The sequence below is a fragment of the Melanerpes formicivorus genome, unplaced genomic scaffold (assembly GCF_026170545.1).
Source record: "Melanerpes formicivorus ecotype bairdi unplaced genomic scaffold, bMelFor1.0.p_v2 SCAF_83, whole genome shotgun sequence".
Lineage (NCBI taxonomy): Eukaryota > Metazoa > Chordata > Aves > Piciformes > Picidae > Melanerpes > Melanerpes formicivorus.
Genome location: NW_027142435.1, coordinates 2,474,071 through 2,500,528, shown reverse-complemented (window position 1 = coordinate 2,500,528; position 26,458 = coordinate 2,474,071). Strand labels below are relative to the sequence as shown.

Below are 26,458 nucleotides of genomic sequence, written 5' to 3'. Positions count from 1 at the left end.
GGGGGTTTGGAACTGGATGATCTCTAAGGTCCCTTCCAACTGAAGCCATTCTGTGATTCTATGATGCAGCTGGGATGAAGCCTTCAGATATCCTGGGGAGCCTTGGGACCCTCAGGCACAAGTATCAATTCTGAAGATTGCATTAACTGTCCCTTAGCTCTTTTATTTTTCTTCTCTCCTTCTCTTATTTCATTCTCTAGGCTTCAGAAGCTTTTATTGTGTTACTGTCCCGGCAGCTATTTCACTGAGGGCATTTACAAAGATATTGCAGCAGCTAAAGACAGCTCATTTAAATAGAATTCACTAATGAATTTGGAAGCCCACTCCACTTATTTTCCAGGTGAGATCTGCACTGTCTTGGTTCACAGCTCCCACCAGAACACTAAGGTTGGTTCTAAACTCCTCCAGTTTTAAGGAGCTGTTAAGCAGTGACGCACTCGGAGGCCGCACAAGGATCACAACAGCCTTTGAGGGAAGGCCACTGCAATTTTATCACCTGCTTCTCATCTCTTCAGTGCTTTGGGTCCTTTGCAGGGCCTAGGGGTAGTTCCATGGGAGGTTTATTTCTTTTGCTTTCCTAGTAACAGGTTCCTCTGGAGGGGCTGATACCTCAGTGGAGACAACTCTGTTGATCTCCGCGAGCTGAAAAGCCAAAAGCTTTGCTCAGAATTCTTCCTTAAGATCCCTTTCTGGCCCCAATTCAGTTGCACTCCTAAATCCTGCTGAAGTGCTTGCTCAGCTCAGAGGGGGGATGTTGGTGTTCCAGCTCCTGGCTGAACTAGAGCCCTCATCTCCTGATATGGCCAGTGGAGAGCATCGGGGGAGGCAGGACCGCACTGGTGTCGCAGTGCGGTGCTGGACCATGGCGCAGGCAGGGACAGCCACAGCCTCTCGCTCACAGACAGCCACATTTCTGCAGGTGTCCAAAGGAGCCCACGGGTAAAATGCAGTGTGGGATGCAGGTGCCTGGAGCAGCCATGGTGCCTAGCTCTCTGTGCCAAGTTCAGGTGTCTGGGGTGGAGCAAATCTCTGCCAAGGCGAGGAGGACCTGGCTGTGTTTATCCAGGCTGGTGCAGATCCTGCGTCTGAAATCCACTCTCCTTTTCCTGCTGAGATTCCCAAGCACCTCCCAGCTACTCCCAGCTACTCCCAGCCTCAAACCCTTCCAGATGCCACGATTGCAGTGGAAAAGCAGCTCATTACTGGAGTGGCAGGCAAGGCACAGACAAATATTTGTGCAAGGCACCCGGAGCCCAGCGACTGGAACACATTGTCTCTGTGATGGAGGAGGAGAGGCGAAGGAGGATCTTGCCTTCAGCAAAATTAAATAACAACAGCCCAAAAAAAAAATCCCAGCAGTGTTTATTTCTAGCAAAACTTAACAGGGTTTCCTTCCAGCAGGCAAGGTGAGAACCTCCTGCCAGCTCGATTTCCAGCTTATGCATTTTGCTTAACTAAGGGTCAGGAGTTAAACTGAATTAAGTTGAGCTCCTGCCCTGGGTTCCCTCTTCTCCAGAGCCCTCTGAGTTTATGCATTTTGCTAAATAAGGCTCAGGAATTAAATTGAATTAAGCTGAGATCTTAGCCTGAATCCCTTGTTCTTCAGAGCCCTCTGTCTCAGGGCTGCTCAGACAAGAGGCAGGATTTTATCCTTCTGTGAGATGCATTTGCTTTGAGCTGGGCAGAAAAACTGCCGGGGGGGGGGGGGGAAGACAACAACAACAAAGAGGTGACAAAATGCTCCCTAGACAGCTGGAAATGTGACCTGGGCTAAGCAACATAGCTCTGCATGATACCAAATGCAGTTAGCTGTGGGGATGTGATATCATCAGTCCTAATAGTTTTGATATCAGATCTGAAATCTGATTAGGCAGTTGCCCAGAGTGCAGAACACAGCCATAAAGGCAGGAGGAGGTATTTGCTGCAATATCATTTTCTGGCTTCTCCTCAAGTTCTTTGCACGCCTGTGTTGGGGTAGGAGATGGAGGAGAAGGTTTCTTGCCCTTAGTAGACAGCTGGACTTGAAAGGGAAAAGACTTTCCAGTGATGTTGGAAGAGAGAAGGCACCACAAGCACTGAACCCCAGCTTCGTGCTGCACGGAAGGGAGACCCCAAGCAGAGCCACTGTGCAGAGCCAGAACTGAGGGAGGATGGGAAAGGATTTACAGGTAGCTAAGAGGAAGAGATCTCAACATTCCATCCCAGGGAGCTCTCCATCCCAATCCCACAGGCAAAGCATTTCCACCACTGCTTTGTTCAGCATAGAGATGTGGTGCTGCTTCAGGATATAGTTTAGCGTTCATGGGAGCTGGGTTGTGGTTGGGTTTGATCATCCTAAAGGTCTTGTCCAACCTAAATGATTCTATGAAAGCAAACTCTGAAGAGAAAGAGCATTTCTCTCTCTTTTTTTTTCCTTTCCCCCTCTTTTTCCCTTTTTTCCTCCTTTTCCCTTTTTGTCCTTTCCCCCCCTTTTTCCTTTCCTCTCCCTTTCCTCCCCTTCTCCCCCCAACACTCCATTCTAAAGCACCAAATGGGAACTTCCTTGAAAGGGAGAACAGCTCTGTTCCCCTCTGCCTCCCTCAGCCCAGTGCCACTTCAGAACAACATTGGTGTAGAATCACAGAATGGTCTGGGTTGGAAAAGGCTCTTAAAGCTCATCCAGTTCCAACCCCCTCTGGCATGGTGTAAAGAGAGAGATCAGAGCCCTGGATTCTGTCACCTTGTTGAGCTTTCCTTCGGCAAAGGCTTTCAGCCTGTGTTTAGCAGAGCTGGGGGAGGATTTTCAGGGAGCAGGACTCACTTAGTCCCAGCTTCCAGACATGGAGATAAAACAAACACAGACAATCTCTCACAGCTGACAACAGGGCTGGGAAAGGCTTCCTCCTCTAAGTGCTCTCTTTGCCTTTTCTATTTTCTATATATCATCCTTTCAATGAGATCCATGATTTAATAAAGCTAATCAGGGGGGGGAAAAAAAACCCCAACCATTTTCTTCCAGCTTGCTCAAATTCCTGAGCTGAGGCAGAGTCAAAGACTTTGTTGGTTTCATTTTTGTCCCAATTAAAATGGGAAAACTTTGTTTCATTTGATCCCACTTGATCCAGGGGGGAGGGGAGGGGAGGAGGGGGAGGGAGGGTTAAGGATTTTGTGACCAAATCCACTCTGATAGAGCCACTGAGCACTTAAATATTGCAGACTCTGCTGATGGAGCCTTAAATGTACCACTGAAGCAAGACAAATGTTGAGTACTCAGAATAAATTATTGAGGAGAAATCTCTTTGAATCATTGTTCATTAAGAACTGGCTCCCAAGAGCAGCAGGCTGAAAGATTTCTCCTTCTCCCCTAAACCAGAACATGTTAAGAACTTCAGACACCAGCAACCAGACCACCACATTGCCAAAGGCACCCACTGGAGCTTTCCAGCACGAAGCTTTGAGCTGGGAGCAGCTGGACAGTGAGGCTCCCCTTCAGACCCACACACTCTTGGCTTGCTCAATGATTTCAGCCCCTGCCCTACCCCAGGCCTCATGCTGTGGTCAAAGCTTTCCCAGGGCTGTGAGGGGAAGCACAGCTCCCTCCATCCACCCCCAACTCCCTTCCCAGCCCATTCCAACCTTGACTCCTGGCCACATCCCAACTTTCCCAGTCGCAGCCTCCCCAGCGCCCTTCTTGGTGGAGCTTCCTGTGCTGGTGTGGACCATGGATCACAGTTGGACCATGAAAGAGCATGGGCATTTCTGCCCCCACACTGGGCACTGGGCAGGTGACTGGGGCTGTGCCAGCTCCCCTTCCTGCCTTCTCCAGACACGCCTTGCCACTGTCCCCTCCAGGACTGGACTCACCCTGGCCCAGTTCGTACCCAGGGAGCAGTTTAGCATCAGGCTCTGGGAGGGGGACCAAGCAGTGGTGCCCCAGGGAGAGTCCTGCCCCAATCTTCTGAGCCTGGAGCTGGTGCCTGGTGCCAGTGCCTGGTTCCAGTGCCAGTCTCAATGCTGGTGCCTAGTGCCTGGTGCCAGTTCTAGTGCTGGTACCTAGTGCCGGTACCTAGTGCCTGATACACAGCACCCAGTACCAGTGCCTGGTGTCCAGTACCTGGTACCCAGTGCCAGTCCCCGCTGCTCAGTGCCCAGTGCTGGTTTCCAGTGATGGATCCCAGTGGGGGGTGCCCGGTGCTCTGTGCCAGTGCCCAGTGCTCATACCTGGTGCCCGGTGCCAGTGCTCGGTACTCGTACCCAAAGCCCTGTTCCCGGTGTCGGCGGCCGGTGGCAGTGCCGCTTTGCAGTACCCGGTGCCCGGTACCTGCTACTCGGTGCAGGTACCCGGTGCCCGGTACCCGGTGCCCGCCCGGACCCGGCGCTCGGGCGCTGTCCGCGGTGCTGATCCGCGCTCCGCAGCCCAACCCAGCCCAGCCCAGCCCAACCCAGTCTAGCCCAGTCCAGCCCAGTCTAGCCCAGCCCCCTTCCCTTCTGCCCCGGCTGCCCCCAGGGCAAGGACCGGGGGAAGCCGAACCTTTCCCCTGAGCTCCCTCCGGGTGCTCCCCACGACCCTGCCCGGGGTCCCTCTGCCCCTCCCGGAGCTGGCAGCGGTGGCACCGGCTCCACAGGTGCCTTCCCCCGGGCATCGTAGCATCCCCGTGCTGGAGCTCACCTGTCCCCGGGTCACCCTTGCGAGCAGAGGGGCTGGGAAAGCTGCCCTGCCTCTGCCTCGGGGCTTTTATCAGCCGTGGCGGGGGGCGGGGGGGGCGGCGGGAGGAGCGCCCGGGCGGGGACTCTCGGCTTTGGCCAACGGGAGGCGGCTGCTGCCCGCCAGTGCCGCGGCGGCACCGATTACATCATGGAGAGCCGCCTGCGCTGCGGCCCCAGCCTCCTCCCGCGGCCGGGCGGGCAGCGGCAGCGCTGCCAGAGAGCAACAGGTCTGGGCACAGGCAGAGAGGCGCCTGGAGCCCCTGGAAAGGGGGCGGTGGAGGAGAGGAGAGGAAAGAAGCTTTCCCCATGCACGGGTGGGACGGGAGAGCCGGGGGGATTCCTCCTGTGCTTCAGCTCCGGCAAGGACCTGCGGGGTTTGCTTGGTGGCTCTAAGGCACTGCGTGTCTCCCAGGACCGAACCCTACCCAGCCTGTCTGTTCCATCCCACTGCAGCATCCCCCGGTGCATGTGGCTCATCCCCTCTGTTTTCCCACCCCGAGGGGTGTGCTGAGTTTCACCCTACACCCCCTTTTATCATCCTGGCTTTGGAGCTTGCACAAAACTCCAGCCCAACTCCAGCCTTCCCAGGGATTCTGAGCCGAATTGCAGGACAGATCTGAGTATCAGGCATCAGTTTGGCTCTCATATTCTCAGAGCAAGGAGGTCAGACAGCTATTCCCTCGAGCATGCCAAAGAACAAATCACTCTTCAGAGAGAGCAGATTTCTTCCCTAACCCTGGCTCACCCAGCACACATCTCTCTGTGGCTGTGGCTGGGGGGTGTCAGCTGGGATGGATTTGTGTTGCACCTCTTGGGCTGCCAATGCACAAGTTGCAGACACCAATTCCTCAAGGCTGCCCTGGATGGTCAGAGGGTTGAGGCAAAGCTTTGTCTCCCAGTCCATCCTGTGCACAGGATTTATTACCACATGATACCAAGGGGGAAATAATGATTGTAATCATAATTAAATAGAAATAGAAATGGCCCAGAGTTAAAGGCTTGGTCTAGGTCATACTTGAGGTCCATGTTGGGATCTGATTTGGTGAAGCTGCTGCCTGCTATGAAAGGATCTCCTGCAGTTAAGTAGTGAGGTCTCATGATCTGGATCTAAAAGCAGATGAGATGTGGGGAGCTCATTTTCATTGATTCACAGAATGGTTTGGGTTGGAAGGGACTTTCAGGATCATCCAGCTCCAACCCCCCTGCCATGGGCAGGGACACCTCCCACTAGTTCAGCTTGGAACCTGACCTCAAACACCTCCATGGAGGGAGCATCCACAGCCTCCTTGGACAACCTGCTCCAGTGTCTTCCCACCCTCACTGTGAATTTTCAGTGGCACTGGATGTTATTGCAGGGACGCCAGCATCAGAATCAAGCCAGGTGCTCTGTTTCCAACTCTTATTTTCTGTTCTTCCATCCCATGGTGGATTTGGGGCCAAGTTCCCAGGCTGGGTTACATGGGTCCAGAATCCCACCGGCCACGGCGACAGTTCTGCTGCTGCTGAAGATGGCTCTGAGCAGAATGTGCCAGCATGAATCAGTGAAGACCCTGGGAGCCTTCAACGCTGATCCCTGGAAGGAGGAGATGGAGACTGAGCAGTGCCCAACGACCTTGCACTGTATTAGTCACAGCAGCAAGAATGCAGCCTGGTGTTTGGGTAAAGGATGTTGCAGCCTTGCTAGTGCCTGGCCTTGAACGTGTGTCTGCGAGAGCTTTTCAGTCAGGAGCCAAATCTCAGAGCCTTTGCTCCTTGGCTTTGTCCAGGCAGAGCAGGAATTTGGGGGAAATGTGAAAAGCAGAGGAGCTGAAACTGTAAAGAGCATCTCTGGGGGTGCCCAGGTCCCTCCAGAACACAAACAAAACAGCACAGTGAGTCTTGGGGACCCTTAGAAGATGCTGCTAGAAAGGAAGGGGCTGAGATCAGTCCCAGCTGGATCTCTTCATCCTTAATTTTCCCTTTCCCTCATGTGCTCACCAGGACTCTCCCAATTTGTTATCCCTTCATTCTTTATGTGGGAACTGCTACTATCTCCTGGCCCAGGCTACAGCTACAAAATCATCTTTGATTTTCCTCCAGCTTCTGCCTCAGAGTTTCTGCTCCTAAGTCAAATGGGCAATGGTCTGAGATTCAACCCAGGTTAAACCTGGAGTTTATTTCTTAAACCTCAACCCTCATTCCTTAAACCTGAGCCTAAAGAAATGGGCCATGAGGGATGATGAAGAGAGAAACCTTCCAGCTGCACATCTACCAAGCAGAGCCATTTTGCAGTTGTTGACAAGGGATGAGAAGTGTACAGGCACTGCCTGTCCTCCTGAGAGCTGTGCCCTCTTTGTTCAGAGGTATCAGGCAGGACCTGGGGCTCGAGTCCTCCCTGTGCCACCTAGCCAGCAATTTTGGCCAGCAATTTCAGCTGAGACTTCAAAAAGTTGATTTTCAAAGGGACCTGAGCTGTGAGCCTGAGGTGCACCTGTCAAGCCCAAGCTGTTTCAAGCCTGAGCTACTTGTTCAAAAGATGTATTTGAGATGTTGGGTGAGAAGAGCCCTGGAAACTCTCTGTGTCTACAGCAGCTTCTTTCTCTGTGGCTGTTCCACCTTGGGGGACTCCCGAGCCTCACTCATTTGCAGTCTAGATCCGTTTCAGGGGAAGGGGGGATCGGACAGCTCTTTTTATCTCCTGGAGAAAGTCTGGGATGAACTTAGAAGCCAGAAGAGGAAAGGTCAAGGTTTTATTTAATTATTTCAAGTTGTTTTCCACCCCCTACTCAGAGCAGCCTTTAGGGCTCGGTAATTAGCAAGGAAGTGAAGGGGGGAGCGAGCTGGACTTTGGCCCTGACTGACCTGATTCATACAACACGTCTGATTAATGTACCTGGTCACATGGCAGCTGCCAGCGACTTGTTGCTGGGCATCCAGAGGTTTCCAAGGGAACCGCTCCTGCTCCTGCCGATGCTCCTCAACGAGCGCCGGAGAGCCGCAGCTCCAGGGGCCTGCCGCCCCAGCCGGCTGAAAGAGAGAGCAGAGAGGGGCGCCGAGAACCACCCCGAACAGAAAGATCCTGCACCAAAACTGAGGGAGCAAAGCAGCTCAAAGAGGCGTGGGGCTGCCTCTGCTCAGCCCTTCCCAAACCCCCTCCCCTGTGCGGGCAGCCGGAGCTGGCGCTCCCCTCTGCCAGCCCACGCACGCTTCGCTCATGCACGATGCCAGCTACGCCCCAAAGACACCTCACAAACAACACAGCAGCGCCCTGCTCCCAGCCACACGCTCCCAGCCCCCGTGTTTCCTCCTCCTTTTGCAGAGGAGCTCCACCACGCCTTCCAGATCCTTTCCCGAGGTGTGCTTAAGAACTCTCTTTCATCTCCGAGACCTCAGCGTCCCCTAGAACACTCCCCTCCGCTGCAGGCGCGGATCCAGCCTCCCTCTGCGGGCTGGCACACAGCTCCCACCTAGACCAACCTCATCTCCCCCCTCTCCCGCTTCCCAGATCCCCCTCCCTGCACGCACAGCCAGAGTGCTGCCTACCCACAGCCGTGGTGGCTTCCACATGCCCAGCTGCTCTTCGTGCCTCCCCTGTCCTTCCACATGCACACACACATGGCACTGCCTGAGGGCATCTCCCTCCCTGCACACACTCCTCCCACCTTACACCCTTCTTTGCAGACAGTCCTGCTTGTTTCCTCACAGGTGAGGCACCCTCATCATAGCACCACAGATAGTGTGTAATGGTGAGGGTTGGAAAAGACCTCTGGAGATCACCCAGTCCAAACCCCCTGCCGGAGCAGGATCACCCACAGCAGGTTGCACAGGATGGTGTCCAGGTGGGTTTGGAATGACTCCAGAGATGGAGACTACTCCACAACTTCTCTGGGCAGCCTGCTCCAGAGCTCCAGCCCACTCAAAGTGAAGAAGTTCCTTCTCATGCTTAGATGGAAGTTCCTGTGTTCAAGTTTGTGCCTGTTACCCTCTCCAGCTCTCCTGTAGGCTCCCTTCATGTACATTCGGTGTCCCTGACACCTCTGGCAGGGCCTTCTGCTAGCACACACCCTCCATCTCAGCTCCCCTTCCCTGTAGCTGCAGGGGGGTGTCTCTGCATGGTCTCACAAGCTCAGCATGTGCTATACACATCCACACAGGCCAGCAGCTCTTGGCAGGAAGAATCAAGTCCCTGAACTAGCAAACACAGTTGACTTGGCAAGCAGCAGCTCTGGAGCTCCAGCCTTCCAAATGCAGCAGGCAGGCTCATGGCAGCCTGGCTTCCCTCATTTCCCCTCTCTCTGGTGCAGGAGGATGGGCAGGGTGTGTGTATTTGTGCTGTGTGCTCCAGCAGGGACTTCTCAAGCTTGGTAAGGCTGCTCTGGGTTTAGAATCATAGAATTGGTTGGGTTGAAAAAGGCCTCTAAGATCATCCAGTCCAACCATCAGCCCAACACCACCCTGGTCACTAAACCATGGCCCCAGGTGCCATGGCCACACATTTCTTCAACACCTCCAGGCATGGGGACTCCACCACCTCCCTGGCCAGCCTGGTCCACACAAATAAATTCTTCCTCATCTCCAGCCTAACCCTCCCCTGGCACAATTTCAGGCCATTTCCTTTCATTCTACCTCCTGATCCCAGGGAGAAGAGACCAACTCCCACCTCGCTGCAACTTCCTCTCAGGCAGTTGTAGAGAGCAATGAGGTCTCCTCTCAGCCTCCTCTTCTCCAGACTATACACCCCCAGCTCCCTCAGCTGCTCCTCCCCAGCTCTGTTCTCCAGACCCTTCCCCAGTTTTGTTGCCTTCCTCTGGATTTGCTGCAGCCCCTCAATGTCCTTCTAGGAGTGAGAGGCCCAAACTGACCCCAGCACTCAAGCTGTGGCCTCAGCAGTGCCCAGTACAGAGGGACAATCCCTGCCCTGCTCCTGCTGGCTGCTGTTTGTTACTTGTGGGATGAGCATTGGCCGCAGCCAGGCTCCAGCAGTTGTTAGCACTGTGCTGGGGGAACTTCCATTCAAACCTCACCTACCCCTGGCCCTTGGCAGCTGACAGCCAGCCTCATTCAGCTGATTTTTGTAGAGCCACATGGCTTTATCCCTGCTGACACAATGGTTTGCCCTCCTGAAGGACATGAACTCTCAGGGAAGCAGCTCTCAAACACACCTGGTTTCCTCACAGCCCTTTGCCTTCCAAACTCTTCCTCCTTTTCCCCAGGGAGGCAAAGCCTCCTCGCTGACTCCCAGGACCAAACTGTGTTCAGGAGATGCTTATCCACTATCTTTTATCTCATCTTCCAGACTAGAGCATGTGCCTGCAGGAGTGTGAGATGGGAAGGGCTTCGTGAAGCAAACTGGATTTACATGATGGGAAGAGAAAGCTTCCAATGGTCTGGTTCCTCTGCCTCTTAACTCTGCTTTACACCAGATCAGAACATTTGATACGGGAGGTGTACCAGACTGAGCAGAACTGTTTGGACTAGGCTCAAAGGCTTAAGCAAGAGGAGGCACGTTCCAAACAGCACAAAAGAGAGTGGAAGCTGCTGCGAGCAGTGAGCACAACTCCGCGGAGGGCAGGGAAGGCTCCGAATGAGCAACTGCTCATTAGAGCCTGTGTCAGGACTCAGATGTGCTCGTGGCAGGGGGAGCTTCTCCCTCACCCCCTTCTAATTCCATGTGTGAGCAAGCAGGGCTGTGAAAGGACAAGGGCATGGGGATGTGTAATGAACACACTTCTAATGAAGTGTCTGCAAAAGGCGCAATCAAGGAGCAGCAGAACCTGCTCCTGCCCCGGGGGAGTGCGGGGAAACTCTATCTCCCTGCCTTTATCTCTACCTTGTATTAAGCCCCATGTGCATGCACTTGAACTGGTGACACTGAGACCATCACAGATATAATGAGGAGAAAGAGGTCACTCAGACAAACTCGCCCAGCCTCGGCTGAGCCTGCTCTCGCGTCTCCAGCAGCAGCCTCTCCGCTGCTGCAGCAGCTAAAAGGAGAATCTTGTAGAAATAAAGCCCCTGCTAACTGGGTAAACAAGAGAGCTTGAGCACTGGATCTGTCAGGGGCTCGAGCAGCTTGTCAGCAGAGGTTAGAGGGAAAATAAAACAAATACAAACAAGCTGAAGAGCAAACAAGAGCACTGGAGGCAATATTTTCGTAAGCATTAAAAGCAGGACCCGAGTTCCATTTTCAGAGGTGGTTTTAACACTTGGAAGTCAAAAATCACATCACCTCTCAATAAAATCCGGGGTTCTGTGCCCTGGTGATGGTTCAGATGCTGCTTCTCTCCAGACAAGGAGTTGGTGCCCCAGTGAAATTATCAGGCAAGTTGAAACCAAAGCAGAAGAGGAGCTTTTTCACACAGCGTGTAATTAAGTTTTGGAGCTCGTTTGCCACAGGATGTTGTGGAGACTGAAAGGATAAAGAGGTTCAAAAGGGTTTAGACAAGTTTATGGAGGTTTGGTCTATCTGTGTTGATTAAACTTAATAGTCTGGATGAAACATCCAGGCAGTGCTCACAGATTGCTGGAAGCTACAGAACCACAGGTAGGAGAAACCTTGGAATCAGAATTGTCAGGGCTGGAAGGGACCTCAAGGCTCAGCCAGTTCCAACCTCCTGCCATGGGCAGGGACACCTCACACCACAGCAGGTTGCTCACAGCCACCTCCAGCCTGGCTACAAACACCTCCAGGGATGAGGCTTACACCACCTCCCTGGGCAACCTGTGCCAGGCTCTCACCACCCTCATGGGGAAGAATTTCTTCCTTTCATCCAATCTGAATCTCCCCATTTCTAGTTTTGCTCCATCCCCCCCAGTCCTATCCCTCCCTGACACCCTCAAAAGTCCCTCCCCAGCTTTCTTGGAGCCCCCTTCAGCTACTGGAAGGCCACAAGAAGGTCTCCTCAGAGCCTTCTCTTCTCCAGACATCTGCTCTGGTCACAGATGTTGCTGCTGACTGCAGGTGTGCCTGCTGACCTTTAAAGGTCTGTTCCAACCTAAAATGTTCTATGATTCTGTGATGCTCTGCTTCTGTGATGCTCTGCTTCTGTGATGTTGATTCTATGATTCCATGATGCCCTGATTCTATTATTCTATGATGCTCTACTGCTCTGATGCTCTGATTCTGTGATGCTCTGATTCTATGATGCTGATTCTATGATGCTCTGATTCTATGATGCTGATTCTATGATGTCCTGATTCTATGATACTATGATGCTCTGATTCTATGATGCTGACTCTATGATTCTATGATGCTCTGATGCTATAATTCTATGATGCTCTGATGCTATAATTCTGTGATGCTCTGATGCTGATTCTATGATGCTCTGATTCTATTATTCTATGATGCTCTACTGCTCTGATTCTGTGATGCTCTGATTCTATGATGCTCTGAGTCTATGATGCTGATTCTATGACTCTATGATGCCCTGATTCTATGATACTCTGATGCTATAATTCTGTGATGCTCTGATTCTATGATGCTGATTCTATGATGCCCTGATTCTATGATACTATGATGCTCTGATTCTATGATTCTATGATGCTCTGATGCTATGATACTATCATGCTCTGATTCTATGATTCTGTGTTGCTCTACGCTCTGATTCTGTGATGCTGATTCTATGACTCTATGATGCCCTGATTCTATGATACTATGATGCTCTGATTCTATTATTCTGTGATGCTCTACTGCTCTGATTCTGTGATGCTCTGATGCTCTGATTCTATGATGCTGATTCTATGATACTCTGATGCTCTGATTCTATTATTCTATGATGCTCTACTGCTCTGATTCTATGATCCTTTGCCCTCCCTTCATTTCCCTTCCCCTTCTGCTCTCATCCATTCTCCTTTCCTGCTCTCCTCTTCCCTGCTGTCTCTTACCCTCCCTGCACCCCACTCCAACTCAAACATCCAAGCTTAATTTTTTCTTGGTTTTTTTTGGATGAAAATGATGACAAATAAACCCCTTGTGAGGAGCTGCAGCATGTTCTGTGCCAGAGAGTGGTCTTGTTCATTAAGGGAATGGTCTTGTACGCATTTGGGCATGTTATCAGTAACACTCCAAAGGGAAACAGACTACTTAAACCTATTATATCACTGCTTTATTCACCATGTGCTGCCATTTACCTCCTACATGACACTGGGCTCTAATAGCAGCAGTTCTGAGAAACCCTGCACATTAGCCACAAGCAGCTCATTAATCCTCTGTTTTCATTCTTACAAAACAACCCCCAAAAAAATTAATCAAAAAGAATGGAAAAAAAAACAAAAAACCAAAAAAAAAGAGGCTCCAAGCACAGGAGAGCTCAGCTGCTGAGAGCTCAGCCAAAACCAAAGCAGCTTTGCTGTGCCAGCAGCTCTGAGGTAGCCCCAAGGAGAGCACTGCTTTCTGGGGCGCGCAGGGAGTCTTTGGGGCCAGGGATGTGCACTAAGGAAGGGGATCAAGCTGTCAGCCAGCGAGCTGCTGCAGGGAGACTTGGAGAAGCCAATTACTGGGGGCTCCAAGCCAGGGCTCTGCATCCTTCTGGCCTGCTGAGACCACAGCTGGAATACTGCGTCCAGCTGTGGGCTCCTCGGTTCAAGAGGGACAGAGATCTGCTGGAGAGAGTCCAGTGCAGAGCTGTGAGGATGCTGGAGGGACTGAAATGGCTCTGCTATGAGCCCTGGGGCTGTTTAGTCTGGAGAAGAGAAGACTGAGGGGGGACCTGATCAATATCTGAGGGGTGGGTGTCAGGATGAAGGTGCCAGGCTCCTTTTGGTGGGCAAGGCACAGTGGGTACAAGCTGGAACCCAGGAGGTTCCACTTCAACCCATTGCTGTGAAGGTGCTGGAGCCCTGGAGCAGGCTGCCCAGAGAGGTTGTGGAGTCTCCTTCTCTGGAGACTTCCAAAACCCATCTGGATGTGCTCCTGTGTGACCTGCCCCAGGTGACCCTGCTTGGGCAGGGGGTTTGGGCTGGATGGTCTCTGGAGATCCCTTCCAACCCCAACCATTCTGTGAGTGCCTAGAATCAGGTCCTGGCTGTTGATGCAACTCCACCCCAGGATATCAATTGTCCCAGAGAGAAGAAAGAGAAAGGAAGATGTCTCTTGAACTCCAGCATGGGCAGCCTGTGAACAGACAGGGGATGGGCAGAATTAATTCAGAGCAGGTAGAGAGAGCTCTTCCTCAAGAGCCCTTGAAGGAAATGAAAGGCCCCATGCCCCAGCCCCGAGCCACAGCTCCGAGAGCCTTTTTGCTTCGCCTGCAGCACACAGTGGCTGTGGCACAAAAAAGCAGTCCCATCTGCTTCATCAAAGAGAAGAGCCCTGCTAAGGGCCCAGCCTTTCTGTCCCCAGTCCCTTGATTGCACCACGCTGAGGAAGCAAGCTGCTCCATCTCCTGGCTGCCTGGGCTGCCTGGCCAGCTCCTCTCCATCTGAGGGCAGAGCTGGCTGGAGGCTGGGGCAGGTGCCTCCAAACGTGATTGTTTCTGCTCGGGTCTCCAAGGCTAACAAACAAACCCTCCTGACTAGAAGATGTGCAGCTCGTGGACAGCAGCTCACAGGGGGAAACGACCTCCACACATCCTTGTGGGAATAATGGAACATCTGTGTCCACACAGCAGGCACAGAGCAGAGACAAGAGGCAATAGCTGTTTGTGAGTGGGACTTGAGGAATCTGGGATCTTCTGGGACCTCTTTTGGTCACTTTTTTTCCTGCCCTATTTGTCAAGCCAGCTGCTGCTCCCTGGCTGCAGGTCCCTGCTTTCTGGCAGAACAAAGAGAAACAGAAAGGCAGGAGGATCTGGCCAGGGTCAGTGGTGGAAACAGCAGCAGACTGCAGGAGCTGCTGCAGTATTTCACAACCCCAGTCTGAGCCCTGCCTTCCATTTCAATCATTCCAGTTCATCTGCAAGCTCAGCCACAGTTCTGCTCTGTCATGGCCAGCCCCAAAGCCTCAGCTCTCCTTTGCACTCTTAGGGAAAGCTGTTGCAGAGGCAGTGGATCTAGAGATGCAAATCTCAGCCTTCAGCGCCTACAGCACCTCGTGCTCCTCTTCCAACCAAAGGGATCCCTTTCCCAACCAAAGAGATCCCTTTCCCAACCAAAGGGATCCCTTTCCCAACTGGGAAGAAGGGGAGAGATGCTGCTGCTCACAGAAGAAGAGGAGCTGGATGCAGGATTCAGCCCTGGAGATGGAGTGGGGCAGAATTAACTGCAAGAAACAGTCATCAAAAATTGGATCTCCTCTGCTTCGAGTTCCAAGCTGCTGCTCAGCAAGCAAGCCCCCAAACACTGCCTCCCTGCCAGATGTGCACAGCTCTGTCCTGCTCCCAAAGCCCTTCCAAAGTCACTGGGGGGTTGGTGTTGCTCTGTTTGAGATGGCTCAGTGAAAAATCTGAGCAAGGAGAGAGAGCTTGGAGGTGTGGACTGAATTAATTTCTGCTCTTGGGTGAGGACATGAAGCTACAAGAAAGCTGGGGAGGGACTTTTGACAAGGGCTTGCAGGGACAGGACAAGGAGCAATGGTTTTCAGCTGGAAGAGGGGAGATTGAGACTGGAGATTAGGAAGAAGTTCTTTCTATTGAGGGTGGGGAGACACTGGAACAGGTTGCCCAGGGGGGCTGTGGATTTCTCCTCCCTGGAGGTGTTCAAGGCCAGGCTGGATGAGGCCTTCAGCAACCTGGGCTGGTGGGAGGGGTCCTGGCATGGGGGTTGGAACTGGGTGGTCTTGAAGGTCCCTTCCAACCCAAATCATTCTGTGATTCTGTAATTCTATGAAAAGGGAGGTTAGGGGTGGGAGAATTCCAGCCTGGCTGGGCTAGGAGGTCTGCTCAGGAGAACCTACAAGCACCCAGTTCAGCCTGCCCAGGGAGACCACGGCTGATCAAGTCCCTGCTGCCAAAAGGAGATGTGGTTGCTGGCCTGATCCTGCGCCCTGCCTGCTCCAATGTGCCTGTGCAGAGCTGCTCACAACCAGCACAGGGCTGAGAGGCACTTACAGAGGCATTTAGTGGAACACAAAACATTCTCCTGGGGCACAAGGGGGGTGGAGCAAGGCTGGGCAGGCTGCTCTCCATTGAGCTCAGCTTCATTGAAATCAATACATTATTATGGCAGCGACTCCAGCCCTTAATATCCCTCCTCTGAACAGCATCATGTTTGTGTTGCAGAAGGAAGGCTTAGGCTAAACACCAGGCAAAATTCGTTGTGGTGAGAGGGGCAGTGAACTCCTGGAGCAGAGCCCTGGGCAGGGGCTACAATTCCTGGTGCCCAAGGGATTTAGAAAGAAGCTGAGACAGAATTCTTCCAGAAGGGATGGGAGGGAGGGAGGGGGCTTGAGGGCAGCAGGATGGGATTTCTGCACAAGCCTGCTTCTGCTCCCAGGAAACAGAGGTAGAGCAAACTTTACAGAGCTGCAGGAGGATCTCCTGGCAGCTCTCTGGACAGCACAGGTGCTGGGCCCTGGCTCAGCTGTGGTCTCCCTGAGCAGGCTGAACTGGGTGCTTGTAGGTTCTCCTGAGCAGACCTCACAGCCCTGCCAGGTTGGAGTTCTTCCAGCAGGAGCAGCCCTCTACTGCTCACCTCCCTTTTCATAGAATCACAGGATGGTTTGGGTTGGAAGGGACCTTCAAGATCATCCACTCCAAGCCCCCTGCCATGGGCAGGGACACCTCCCACGGGAGCAGGCTGCTCCCTGCCCCTCTTTCCCACCTCTCTTTTCTAGCCCTTCGCTGAAGCTGATCTGCTAACTGACACAGACACCAAGCCCCCCTCTCCCCCTGCCTCTGCCTCTCCCTGCCCCGCCTGGAGCCTGTTTTCCCTTTCGATGCCTCTAATGAAACTAAAGTGGCTGCAAGCAGAAAGTTTCCACTTTCTGCCTCCGGGCTGATTACCGCGGAGCTGACACCGGCAGCATCCTGCGCCGGAGCCTCTCTGGATGGGAACCCTCGGGGGAAGGGATAAAGTAATGCTCCGTGCCCTCGGCTCACCGAGCACCATTAGAGCACTGCCTGCCTAACCTGGCAACCTAGGAGAGCAGGACCTCAGCAGCCTGGCTTCTGGGGCCAAGGTCCCTGGAAAACATGAGCTGCTGCACGGCTGAGTGATATAGAGCCCAGAATCGTTTGGGTCCAACCTCTGTGTAACTCCATGGCTGGTGCTAAACCATCCTCTGCAGCCCCCAACGCAGGGACTTGGTATCAGGACCTACAAAAGGCTAAGTGAAGCTCTTTTATCAGCCACACTGCTGCAGTCTTGGCTGAGGCTGCTGCAAGGGAGCTGCTCTCACCTCATGGCTTCCTGTGGGCTTCGTGCTGTCTAGAGACAGCTCCACGGTGCTGCTGGGTGGAGACTGCTTACAGCCTCAGCAGGGACCAAAGCAGCAGCTGGAAGGTTCTGGGCCACCTCTCCAAGCCCTCTCCAAGCTGGTGAGGGAAGAGTTCAGCATGAAGACCACTTCAGGCCCTTGGTTTTCCTGCCAACAAGGGGTTTGGAGCAGCCACCAGTTTCTGCCTGGCCAGCAACACAGGGTGAGTCAGCTGGGCTCCCCAGGGCTCCCAGATGCCCAAGACACCCTGAACATCACACACACTTGAGCTGTAGAAGGCAGGGTGCTGCCTTGTTGTTCCCCTTCCCCCTGCTCAGGAGTGGGGATTGCAGGCACAGAGCTTGGCTGCAGGCAAGGTAAGGGCTCCACCAAACACACCCTGTGGTTCCTCAGCAGTCTGGGCACTAACCAGTTCACTGCCTGTTGCTCCTGGCACTCTCCTGCACCTCTCCTCACCTTGCCCCTTGTGAAGCTTCACTCTGGATTTCTCCTTTGGCCCCTGTGCTTGCTTCTTGCACGTGAATCCCAGGCACAGCATCCTGAGCTGGCACAGCATCTTGGGCTGCACTCTGGCTGAGATCAAGGCTGGCTGATGCCACAGTGCCTGATCCCCTCAGAGATGGCTCTCAGGTTACAGTCCTGCACCTCTGAATCCTGGCCACTCCTGGAAATCCAGCAGGGCTCAGCTACCCTACATATCACCTTGCTGACACGAGGGGAAAGTAAACAAGATTCTGCTCAGCACTGCAGAGACCAACTGCTCCAGTGTTGCCTGGCAGATGGGGCCCAAGAGGGAGGCCATCTGTTCCTGAGTGAGGCCCTAAATTTCTCCCTGGGAGCTTCTGGGCTGAAGACATCCAACAGAGTTCAGTGGGTGCAGAGGGGAGCAGCCATGACCTCAGCTTCAGTCCTTGGTGCATCCTGCAGAGCTGTGCCAGGGCTGGGACCTTGGTTCCAAGGGTTGTTGGATTCCTGCAGCATTCCTGTTCCCTATATCAATTTTGTTGTTTCTCTCTCCACATCTCCACCCTCTTCTCCTCTCTGCAGTCCTTCCCACATGCATGCAGTGCTTCAGTACAGTTTGTGTTCCCTATTGCAGAGCTGGGCAGAGGCTCTGTAGTTCCTTTCCTTGCAGCCCTCAGAGCTGTCACGACTCTGTCTTCTACCCACTCTGCTCTCCTTGTCCAAAAAAAGGACAACTGTCCTGTGCAAAGGCCTGAAACCTGGCTGCTGACAGCTCATCTGGCTCTTCCAGCACATTCTGGTGGCACCAGAGGGTAGGTTAAAATGAGGTACGCTGAGGAGGCTGCAGAAATGCTGTTAGAGCTCAGGGAAGGGGCCAACATCTCAGAGGGAGAGAAGGGGATGACATCCAGGGCAGGCTGGGGAAGGAAAGAGCAATCTGCTGACAGTCAGCCTGTCTGAGGAGCGGGGAACATACTGCACTAAACCAATAATACCTTGAGCAGCAGGGTGGGAGCTTCCATCTGGCCTCATGCTGAGCTTGGTCTCTCTCACTTCTTGCCCCCTACAGCCAGGGAATCTAAGGTGCAGGGCTAGCCACAGGTCACCCAGCCTGGCTGCGGCAGGGCAGGGACAAAGAGAAGAGCCCCCAGGGAGAGCAGGGTGCTGAGGAGCAGCAGTGCAGCCTCTTGACTCTCCTTTCGCCCCAACTAGATCCTCCTTAGGCCTGGGAGGTGGGAAGGCACTAGAGCTCTTTGCTTAATTAGTAGCAACAGCTGAAGCACTTGAGAAACAAAAGCTCCTCTCTCTCTGCCCCACTTTCACTTGGGAGCCAGGGGTGGGGAGCAAATTGCTTGGAAGCCAGAAAGCGCCCTCGATCTTGTCACCATGGCTGCACAGACACAGCCTCCTGTTATCTCCAGAGGAACAAAACCCTCCTCCCACCCTCTCCTGTCTCAGCTGGAGCTGATAAATGAAGAAGAAATCAACAAAACAAACAATAATAATAACAACAACAATTAAATAAATAAAACTACCCCGGGCCCAAAGCAGCAAATAAAGCTGCAGGGAACCAAACCAGCCTGCTGCAAAGCAGCATTGATCCTGCCGGGGGGGTGCTGGAGAGCTGAAGGGCTCAGGTGAGCACTGCAGGTTAGAGCCCATCTCAGTGAGGCTGGGACTTACAAAAACCCCAATCTGGGCACACCCCAGGTCCTGCCACTTGCTTGAGAGTAAGGACCTCCAGCTCTCTCAACATCTCACTCTGTGGCTCTGCTCTATTTGTACGGAGATGTTTGTGCTCTGGACACGATTAGAGACCCTCTTAATGCCTCCTTGTTCAAAACCCACAGGGAGCACATCTGTAGGGTTGTCTGAGCCAGCTGGAGTCTTGCTCTTCTGCCTCTGCATTGCACCAGGAGCAGGGAGAGACACCAGAGGTAGCAGCAAGCCAGCGGAGGGAAGCAGCAGAGCAAATCCTCGAGCAGAATTCTGCGCTCCCCCAAACTTTGCTGGCGGTGCCTGGGCACCTCCAGGGCTTCCTTGGGTGGGGGGGGGGGGGAGGAAAAGGCCCTGCAAATACAACTGTGGGACTCTGTTGTGGTGGTGTTTTGGTTGTGCTCTCACCACCACAACAAAATAAAAAGAGCTAAAACTGTGCCAAGCAGCAGAGCAGCGAGGCAGCGAGCGCTAGCAGCCCTCTGTTTGTGTTTGGAGAGGAATTAGGGCTATTATGGGCGCTGCAGACGGGCTTCCTGCAGCAACTGGGGAGATAATTTCACTTAGTGCTTCATGCATCACAGCTCTGACCATCTGGCTGAACGTGAACATACCTTTTAGCAGCATGTCTCATGTTGGCTTGGTGCCTTCAGGGCCACCTCCCTACCCCAGGCAACTATTTCAGTGCTCGATTACGCTCGCCCCGCAAAAGAAAAACCCCCACCCCAACCCCCCGACAAACTGAGTCTTATTTTTAGTGTGGGACTTTGCAGTATCAGCTTCTGGCCACTGAAGATTCTGCTGTCTGTCTCTGTGTGTGTGTGTGCATGCAGGAAGCTGCCTGCTGGCCCTGCTTCTCCATGGATGAGGTTCAGGCACTGCTGTAGAATCAAGCAGGGTGGAAAAGACCTCAGAGATCATCAAGTCCAACCTATGACCTCATACCTGACACCTCCTGACAACTAAACCAGGGCTCCAAGTGCCACAGCCAAGCCTTTTTTTGAACACCTCCAGGGATGGGGACTCCACCACCTCCCTGGGCAGCACATCCCAAGGGCAAATTACTCTTTCTGGGAAGAACTTTCTCCTCACCTTGAGCCTAAACTTCCCCTGGCACAGCTTGAGACTGTGTCCTCTTGTTCTGGTGGTGGTTGCCTGGGAGAAGAGACCAACCCCCACCTGGCTACAACCTCCCTTCAGGGAGTTGGAGACAGCAATAAGGTCTCCCCTGAGCCTCTTCTTCTCCTCTTGTCTTCCATGTCCCAGGACAATGGTTTTCCACCTTCAGTGCATCACTTCTGTGGTAGCAATCAGCTCAGCATGGAGCATTCCAGGTGCCTGGAAGTGCTGGGTGCTACCTGAAGGCTGGACTCGATGGTCTTGGAGGTCTTGTCCAACCACAGCAATTCTGTGATCCTTCTGAAATGAATGGAACAGCTGAGTGGACAGGCTGAGGGAGCTGGGTCTCTTTAGCTTGGAGCAGAGGAGCCTGAGGGGAGACCTCATCCTTGTGCATAAAGATGTGAAGGGCAGGAGCCAGGCTCTGCTCAGTGATATCCAAGGACAGGGCAAGGGTTGGATGTTGTGGAGGCTCCAAGCCTGCAAAGGCAGGCTGGATGAGGCCTTGAGCAGCCTGGGCTAGTGGGAGGTGTCCCTGCCCATGGCAGGGGGTTGGAACTGGATGATCTTGAAGGTCCCTTCCAACCTAAACCATTCTAGCATCCTATGATCATTGTTGTCACATCTTTGCCTCTCAGCCAGTTACAACCAAAGACCAATTTCCAGGATGCATGGCTGTGCTCTCTCATCCCTAGGTGACAATTTTACTCCTGCAGAGCCAGGGTTTGACCTCTCCATCCCCTGCTGACCACATTCCCCCTTTTATCTGCTAGCATCAAGCGCTGGCTGGAGCGTCTGCCCCTCTGCTATCACTCATGTCCCGATAGCCCTCATCTCCCAGCACTCACCAACTCTGAGCATCTGTGCCACTTGCTTGGCCTCTTTTCCTTTATGCTGCTCCCCTCCACACTCGTGTGACTGCTATTGTGTGGTCCCTGCCACACAAAAGCCAGCCTGACCTAATTTAAATCAGTGCTATTGAAGCCGTTCTTGTTTTATCTCCCACCACAAGGGCTCTGCTCCCCATTTCAGAGGTAGGAGAAATGAATGGCTAATTGGGGGGGTATTGTGCAAGGCAGCCGTTGTCTCCCAGCCCCTGATTGTCAGCTTTCCTGCTCCACGGTGCTCCAGAGCATCCCACTCCTGGAACAGCCTTGCAGGCTCTTCAGGGAGCGGAGGGAGGAAGAGGGGAGAAGGGAACTCGGCAGCAGCCATCGCTGCATGCCAGGCAAACAAAGCCCAGCGAGGCTGCCATGCTGAAAGGGCTGGCTGGGGGAGGGCTGCCTTGTTCAGAAAGGGCAGATGCTGGTGATAATAGTAGAGAATATCCATCCCTCACCTCCAAACAAACCAATATCCATCCTTCACCTCCAAATAAGCCCCCTGCTTTCTGTTTCCCAGCTATCTATGTGACAAATCCTTCCCAGCACTGTGGAGACTGCCTGGGGAGAGAGTTGAGGCGGGGGGGGAGGTGTCTGGGGTGTGAGCAGTGCTGAGGGGTGGTGAGCTTGGGGAGCAGAGGAAGTGGGATAGGTCAGGGGCTGGAGGGGAGAGTGAAATGCTGAGTCTCTTTGTCCTGCAGGGTGAGTGGATCCTTGTTAGTAAAGCAAGAACATCCCCAGAAGCCATTCCAGCAAGCAGTGACCAGCATGAAGAGGGAGCTTTGTCTGGGCCCTCTGAGGCAGAGTTGTCCATGCAAGGAAGATCTGGAGCCCACAAACCACCTGCACAGTGTGCCAAGGCTACCAGGGCTCAGTCCTGCCTTCGTGAGGAGCGACCACAGCATCTTAGTTAGGCAGGTTTGGGAGCTAACACCAGCAGCACAATGTCTGTGACGTGCTGTGATTCTCTCTCTCATCTAACTTCAGAGAATCATAGAGCATCAGGTTGGAAGGAACCTCAGGGATCATCTGATCCAACTTTTCTTGGTCTAGGTGAGATGTCCCATCACCTGTCCAGCTGAATCTTAAAAGTGTCCAGTGCTGGGGACTCCACCACTTCTCTTGGGAGGTGATTCCAGTGGCTGGGGACACCACCACTTCCCTTGGGAGATGATTCCAATGGCTGATTGCCCTTGTGAACATTTTTCCTCCTGTGTCTAATTGAAGTCTCTCTAGGAGCAATTTGAGCCCATTACCTCTCATCCTTTTCATGTGACTCCTTGCAAAAAGGGAGTCTCCATCTTCTTTGTAGCCACGCTTTAAACACTGGAACATGGTGCTAAGGTCTCCTCCAAGCCTGCTTTTCTCAGAGCTGGATGAACTCAGTTCCCTCAGCATTTCCTCTCATTTCAGCCTTCCCTGCCATAGGGAGCAATTTTTTCTGCCATAATTTCTGCCTCCCACAGGCACTTTCTGAGAGCTTCCTCCCTGGGGCTGCCTGGGCTACAGCTCTCCTTCCTTCCCTCATCATCAGACTGAATGAGCTGTGTGAAAGAAAAACAAACCCCTAAAGCATGTGGATCTTTCCATTGATGGTCTTGGGTCACTTACAGATCCACCTCCTCCCGCTCTAGGGAGAGGACTTTGCCCCCAAGCTATTGATTAGTTTTGCCCCCAGCACACTCGGCAGATGCACAGCACAAAGGTTGCTGCCAGAGTCCTCTCCCTGCAGGCTCTGCCAGCCGCAGGCAGAAAGAGCACGAAACATTGGGATGTTTACCAACAACGTGAGGCAAACACATCCCAAGGCTTCAGGTTTGCCACGGACTTCAAAGCCACGCTCTAAACCTCAGCACAAGTCAGAGCAGAACAAAGTACTGGCAAGTTCTGGAGTTAAAAGATGTGTAGCGACCTCCTCTCTATTCCCTTCTGACCCCAAATCAAGAGACGAGCCACAAAGACGTGAAATTAAAAGTGGGTTCCTTCAGAAAGTGGTTTGCATTAAGTCAGTTTTATGAAAAGTCAACTTTATTTAGAAGTCAGTTTTATTAACAGAGAGGTTCTGCTCCCTTTCATCTGGGCTTGTGATTCACTTCTCCCTCCCCGGCTTTTATCTGCAGCCAGCAGAGCATAAAACACTTCAACAAACAAAGCAAAACAGGAAAAAATAATTCTCACTTTGCCACCTGATTCCAAGGGCTGAGGTTTGACCAGAACAGTTGCCAGGGGTGTGTGGGGTTGTTAGCACTGCACTGAGAGGATAAAAAGAGGAACTCGAATATTCCTCGAACCACCTGGGACTGCCAAAACGTCACCGATGGGAAACTCGGCGATGGGAAGCTGGCATCGCCTCACCCTGCTCTGGCCACAGCAATGACCCAAGGGCTGGAAGCCCTCTGCTGTGAGGCCAGGCTGGGAGAGTTGGGGTTGTGCAGCCTGGAGAAGAGAAGGCTCCAGGGAGACTTCTGGTGGCCTTTCAGTGCTTAAAGGGGCAGAGAAGAAAGCTGGGGACAGGCTTTTGAGCAGGGTCTGTTGGGACAGGACAAGATCTGATGGTTTGAAACTGAAAGAGGGAGACTGAGATTGAAGAGAAGAAAGAAATTTTAATGCTGAGGGTGATGAGAGCCTGGCCCAGGCTGCCCGGAGGTGTGGGAGCTGCCCCATCCCTGGAACCACTCCAGGTCAGGTTGTTCTGGGCTCTGAGCAACCTGCTCTGGTTGGGGATGTCCCTGCTGACTGCAGGGGGGTTGGACTGGATGAGCTTTCAAGGTCCCTTCCAAGCCAAACCAGTCTGGGATTCTCCTGCACGGCTCCCGGTGCCTCGCAGAGAGACACCAGTGCCGAGAACAGAGCCTGGCGCCGTTGTGCCTGAGCGAAGCTTCATCTCCAGCGACAGCAAACTTCACCCCAGCGCAGCGAGAGCCCCGAGGGCTCTCCCTCTGCTCAGCAAACAGCCCCCGGCCCCCGGGCTGGACCCTCTCCCCGTGGAGCAGCTCCGCAGGGAGCTCCGCTGCCTCTTGCCATTATTCTACCGACATCTGGTGGCAGCTGCCTTAGGGAGGAGCGATCCTTCTGCCCGGGGTCCTGCCCCTCCATCCCTGCCCTCGGCTTCCCCGCCCGGCTCCGAGCCCGCCGTGCCCAGGGGATGCGCCCAGGCAGCGAGAGGGAGGCTGGGCATGGAGGCTGAGGCCAGGTCGGGGGCCCACGGCAGCGCTCATGGCTGGGAGTAGGGTGCAAAAGCCAGCTTGGGGGTGAGCCCTTCCTGCTCCCTCCCAGCGGGAAGCGGCCAGGTTCCTTCTTTGAGGGGTGCGCTATCGGTATGCAGCTCGGCAACGCTGACTTCAGCCGCCGAGGAGAGTGGGGCTCTGGAAGCACTGATGACTCTTTAACGCTAATTATTTGGGAGCCCGTGCGGGGTGGTTAGGGTAAGTACGAGTCAGGGTTGCCATCAGGGGAGGGGACAGACGAATGCCTAGAGCCGCTCTGCTGCATTCATCCACAGAGCGCAGGAGGAACCGGCAGCGCGGGTTTCCGTAGTGTAGCGGTTATCACGTTCGCCTCACACGCGAAAGGTCCCCGGTTCGATCCCGGGCGGAAACACCTGTTTTGCCTTCTTCGCACCTGACTCTCCACACCGTTTGATTATTGTTGGTTTTTCTTTTTTTTTTTTTTTTATTCCGCCCTTTTATTTTTTTACTATTTTAATTTTTCACTTTGGTTTCTATTCATTTCTCCACCGTCCCCCAGACTGTTCGGGGCCTCGCTATGGGCTGGCACAGAAGGCACAGCACCGCGTGCGGGACCAACCGGGCAGCGCCCGCGGCCGGCCGACGACGGCCGCCGCGGTTGGGAGGGGTGACCCGCAGCCCGGCTGGGGGGGTTCCCGTGCAGGGGGTCCTGGATCAACCGCAGAATCAGGGAAAGAAAAGAAACAGTGTGAAGAAAGAAAAGAAGCGCTGCGTTGGCCGGGAATCGAACCCGGGTCAACTGCTTGGAAGGCAGCTATGCTAACCACTATACCACCAACGCTCGGCGGGAAAAAGCTCTCTCGGCCTCCCTCAGCAACCTTAACCGCCGGAACCAACCATCCCCTAGAGACGAAAGGAGGAAGCGCGGGGAGGACCGCAAAGCGCACCGCCATTATCTCACGGCGGCAATAAGCGCCCGGCTCTGAAGCTGGGTGGGGATAGAAAATTCTCTTCGCTCGTTTTAACCCTCAGTTCTCTCGCTCTTCGCCCCTCCTTCCCTAAGGAGACTAGCTCCATCCTCCCGCGGCCGCCTCCCACACACGCACCTCCCACTCAGGGCTTCCTCCCCCGCCCCCACCACTTGGTACTTTCCCGGCTCGCGCGCTCCCGCCACTTCCGCCGCCGGGTGAAAGGTCGAACCGTGGCACGGCCGCCGACTCCCCCCCCCCTTTCCCCTCCCCTCCCCCGTTTCCGGGGCTGCCCAGTGTCCGGGACATGGAGCGGGAGTGACGGAGCCGCTGCCGCCGCCGCTTTCCCCCCCCCCCCCTCCCCCGCCCTCCCGCAGAGGAGCCACCCCCCCGCCCGCTGAGGGGGAGGTCGCCGCGCCCCGGGGTGAGTGAGGAGGGGAGGGGAGGGGAGGGGAGGGGGTGTCCCCGGGCGCCCGCGCGGGTGGGCGGCTTCCCCCACTCCGGGAGGGGCTGGGGGGCGGGGGGGGTCTGCCCCGGCGGGGACCGCTGACGGCGGGCAGGGCGCGCGTGGCCCCGGCGTGGGCTGGGGGTGCCGGGGGGGGGGGGGGGGGTCGGGAGTTGGCTGCTCGGCTCCCCCCGAGCCTCGTGTCCGCCGCCCCCGGCGCTGCGAGGCCGTTTGTCCTCCCGGCACGGAGGGCCGCCTGGCCCCGAGGGGGCTGTTCGTATTGCATTACCTCGTCCCCCCGCCGAGGGATGGGGCGATGGGGCCATGGGGCGATGGGGCGAGGGGGCGGGACGCCCTGGCCTGGGAGGAGAGGGAGCCCTTTGCCCACCCCCCGCCAGCAGCCTCTGCTCTGCCCTGCTAGGTGAGAAGCTGCCAGCTCCTCTTTTCCCGCAGGCACACAGCTGCCCCCGGCAGTGGAGGGAGGTGGGGGGCACACGTGCGGGGTGCTGGCTCCCCTGGGCTCCCCCCGGGCCTGGCTTCCCCTCTGCAGCCAGGGCAGCAGCTCCCCGGCAGGGCTTTCCCAGCGCCGCCGGCGGTGCGGAGCTGGCCACGGGCTGCTGGCAGCCTCTGCCGGGGCTCGTAGCTCCGGAGACAGACCCCCCCAGCCGTTTATTCCACCCTCCGTGGCTTTTACTGTG

The 26,458-nt window shown here is 54.4% G+C and overlaps 1 protein-coding gene and 2 non-coding genes across 6 annotated transcripts in view; 2 read left to right on the top strand and 1 right to left on the bottom strand.

Annotated features, from left to right (window-relative positions):
• Positions 1 to 24,686: 24,686 nt before the first annotated feature.
• Positions 24,687 to 24,759, top strand: TRNAV-CAC (transfer RNA valine (anticodon CAC)). The gene has a single exon. It is a non-coding gene; the product is annotated as a tRNA-Val (tRNA).
• A 357-nt stretch (positions 24,760 to 25,116) lies between these two features.
• TRNAG-UCC (transfer RNA glycine (anticodon UCC)) lies at positions 25,117 to 25,188 on the bottom strand. The gene has a single exon. It is a non-coding gene; the product is annotated as a tRNA-Gly (tRNA).
• Positions 25,189 to 25,575: 387 nt separating this feature from the next.
• The window catches only part of DPP9 (dipeptidyl peptidase 9), a 30,834-nt gene continuing 29,951 nt past the window's right edge, over positions 25,576 to 26,458 (top strand). For 2 of the 4 annotated variants that reach the window (XM_068165029.1, XM_068165031.1), the window contains exon 1: positions 25,576 to 25,739. The gene's annotated coding sequence lies outside the window, so the exon portion shown is untranslated. The remainder of the gene's footprint in view (positions 25,740 to 26,458) is intronic. The other 2 variants (XM_068165030.1, XM_068165026.1) reach the window with 1 other exon arrangement.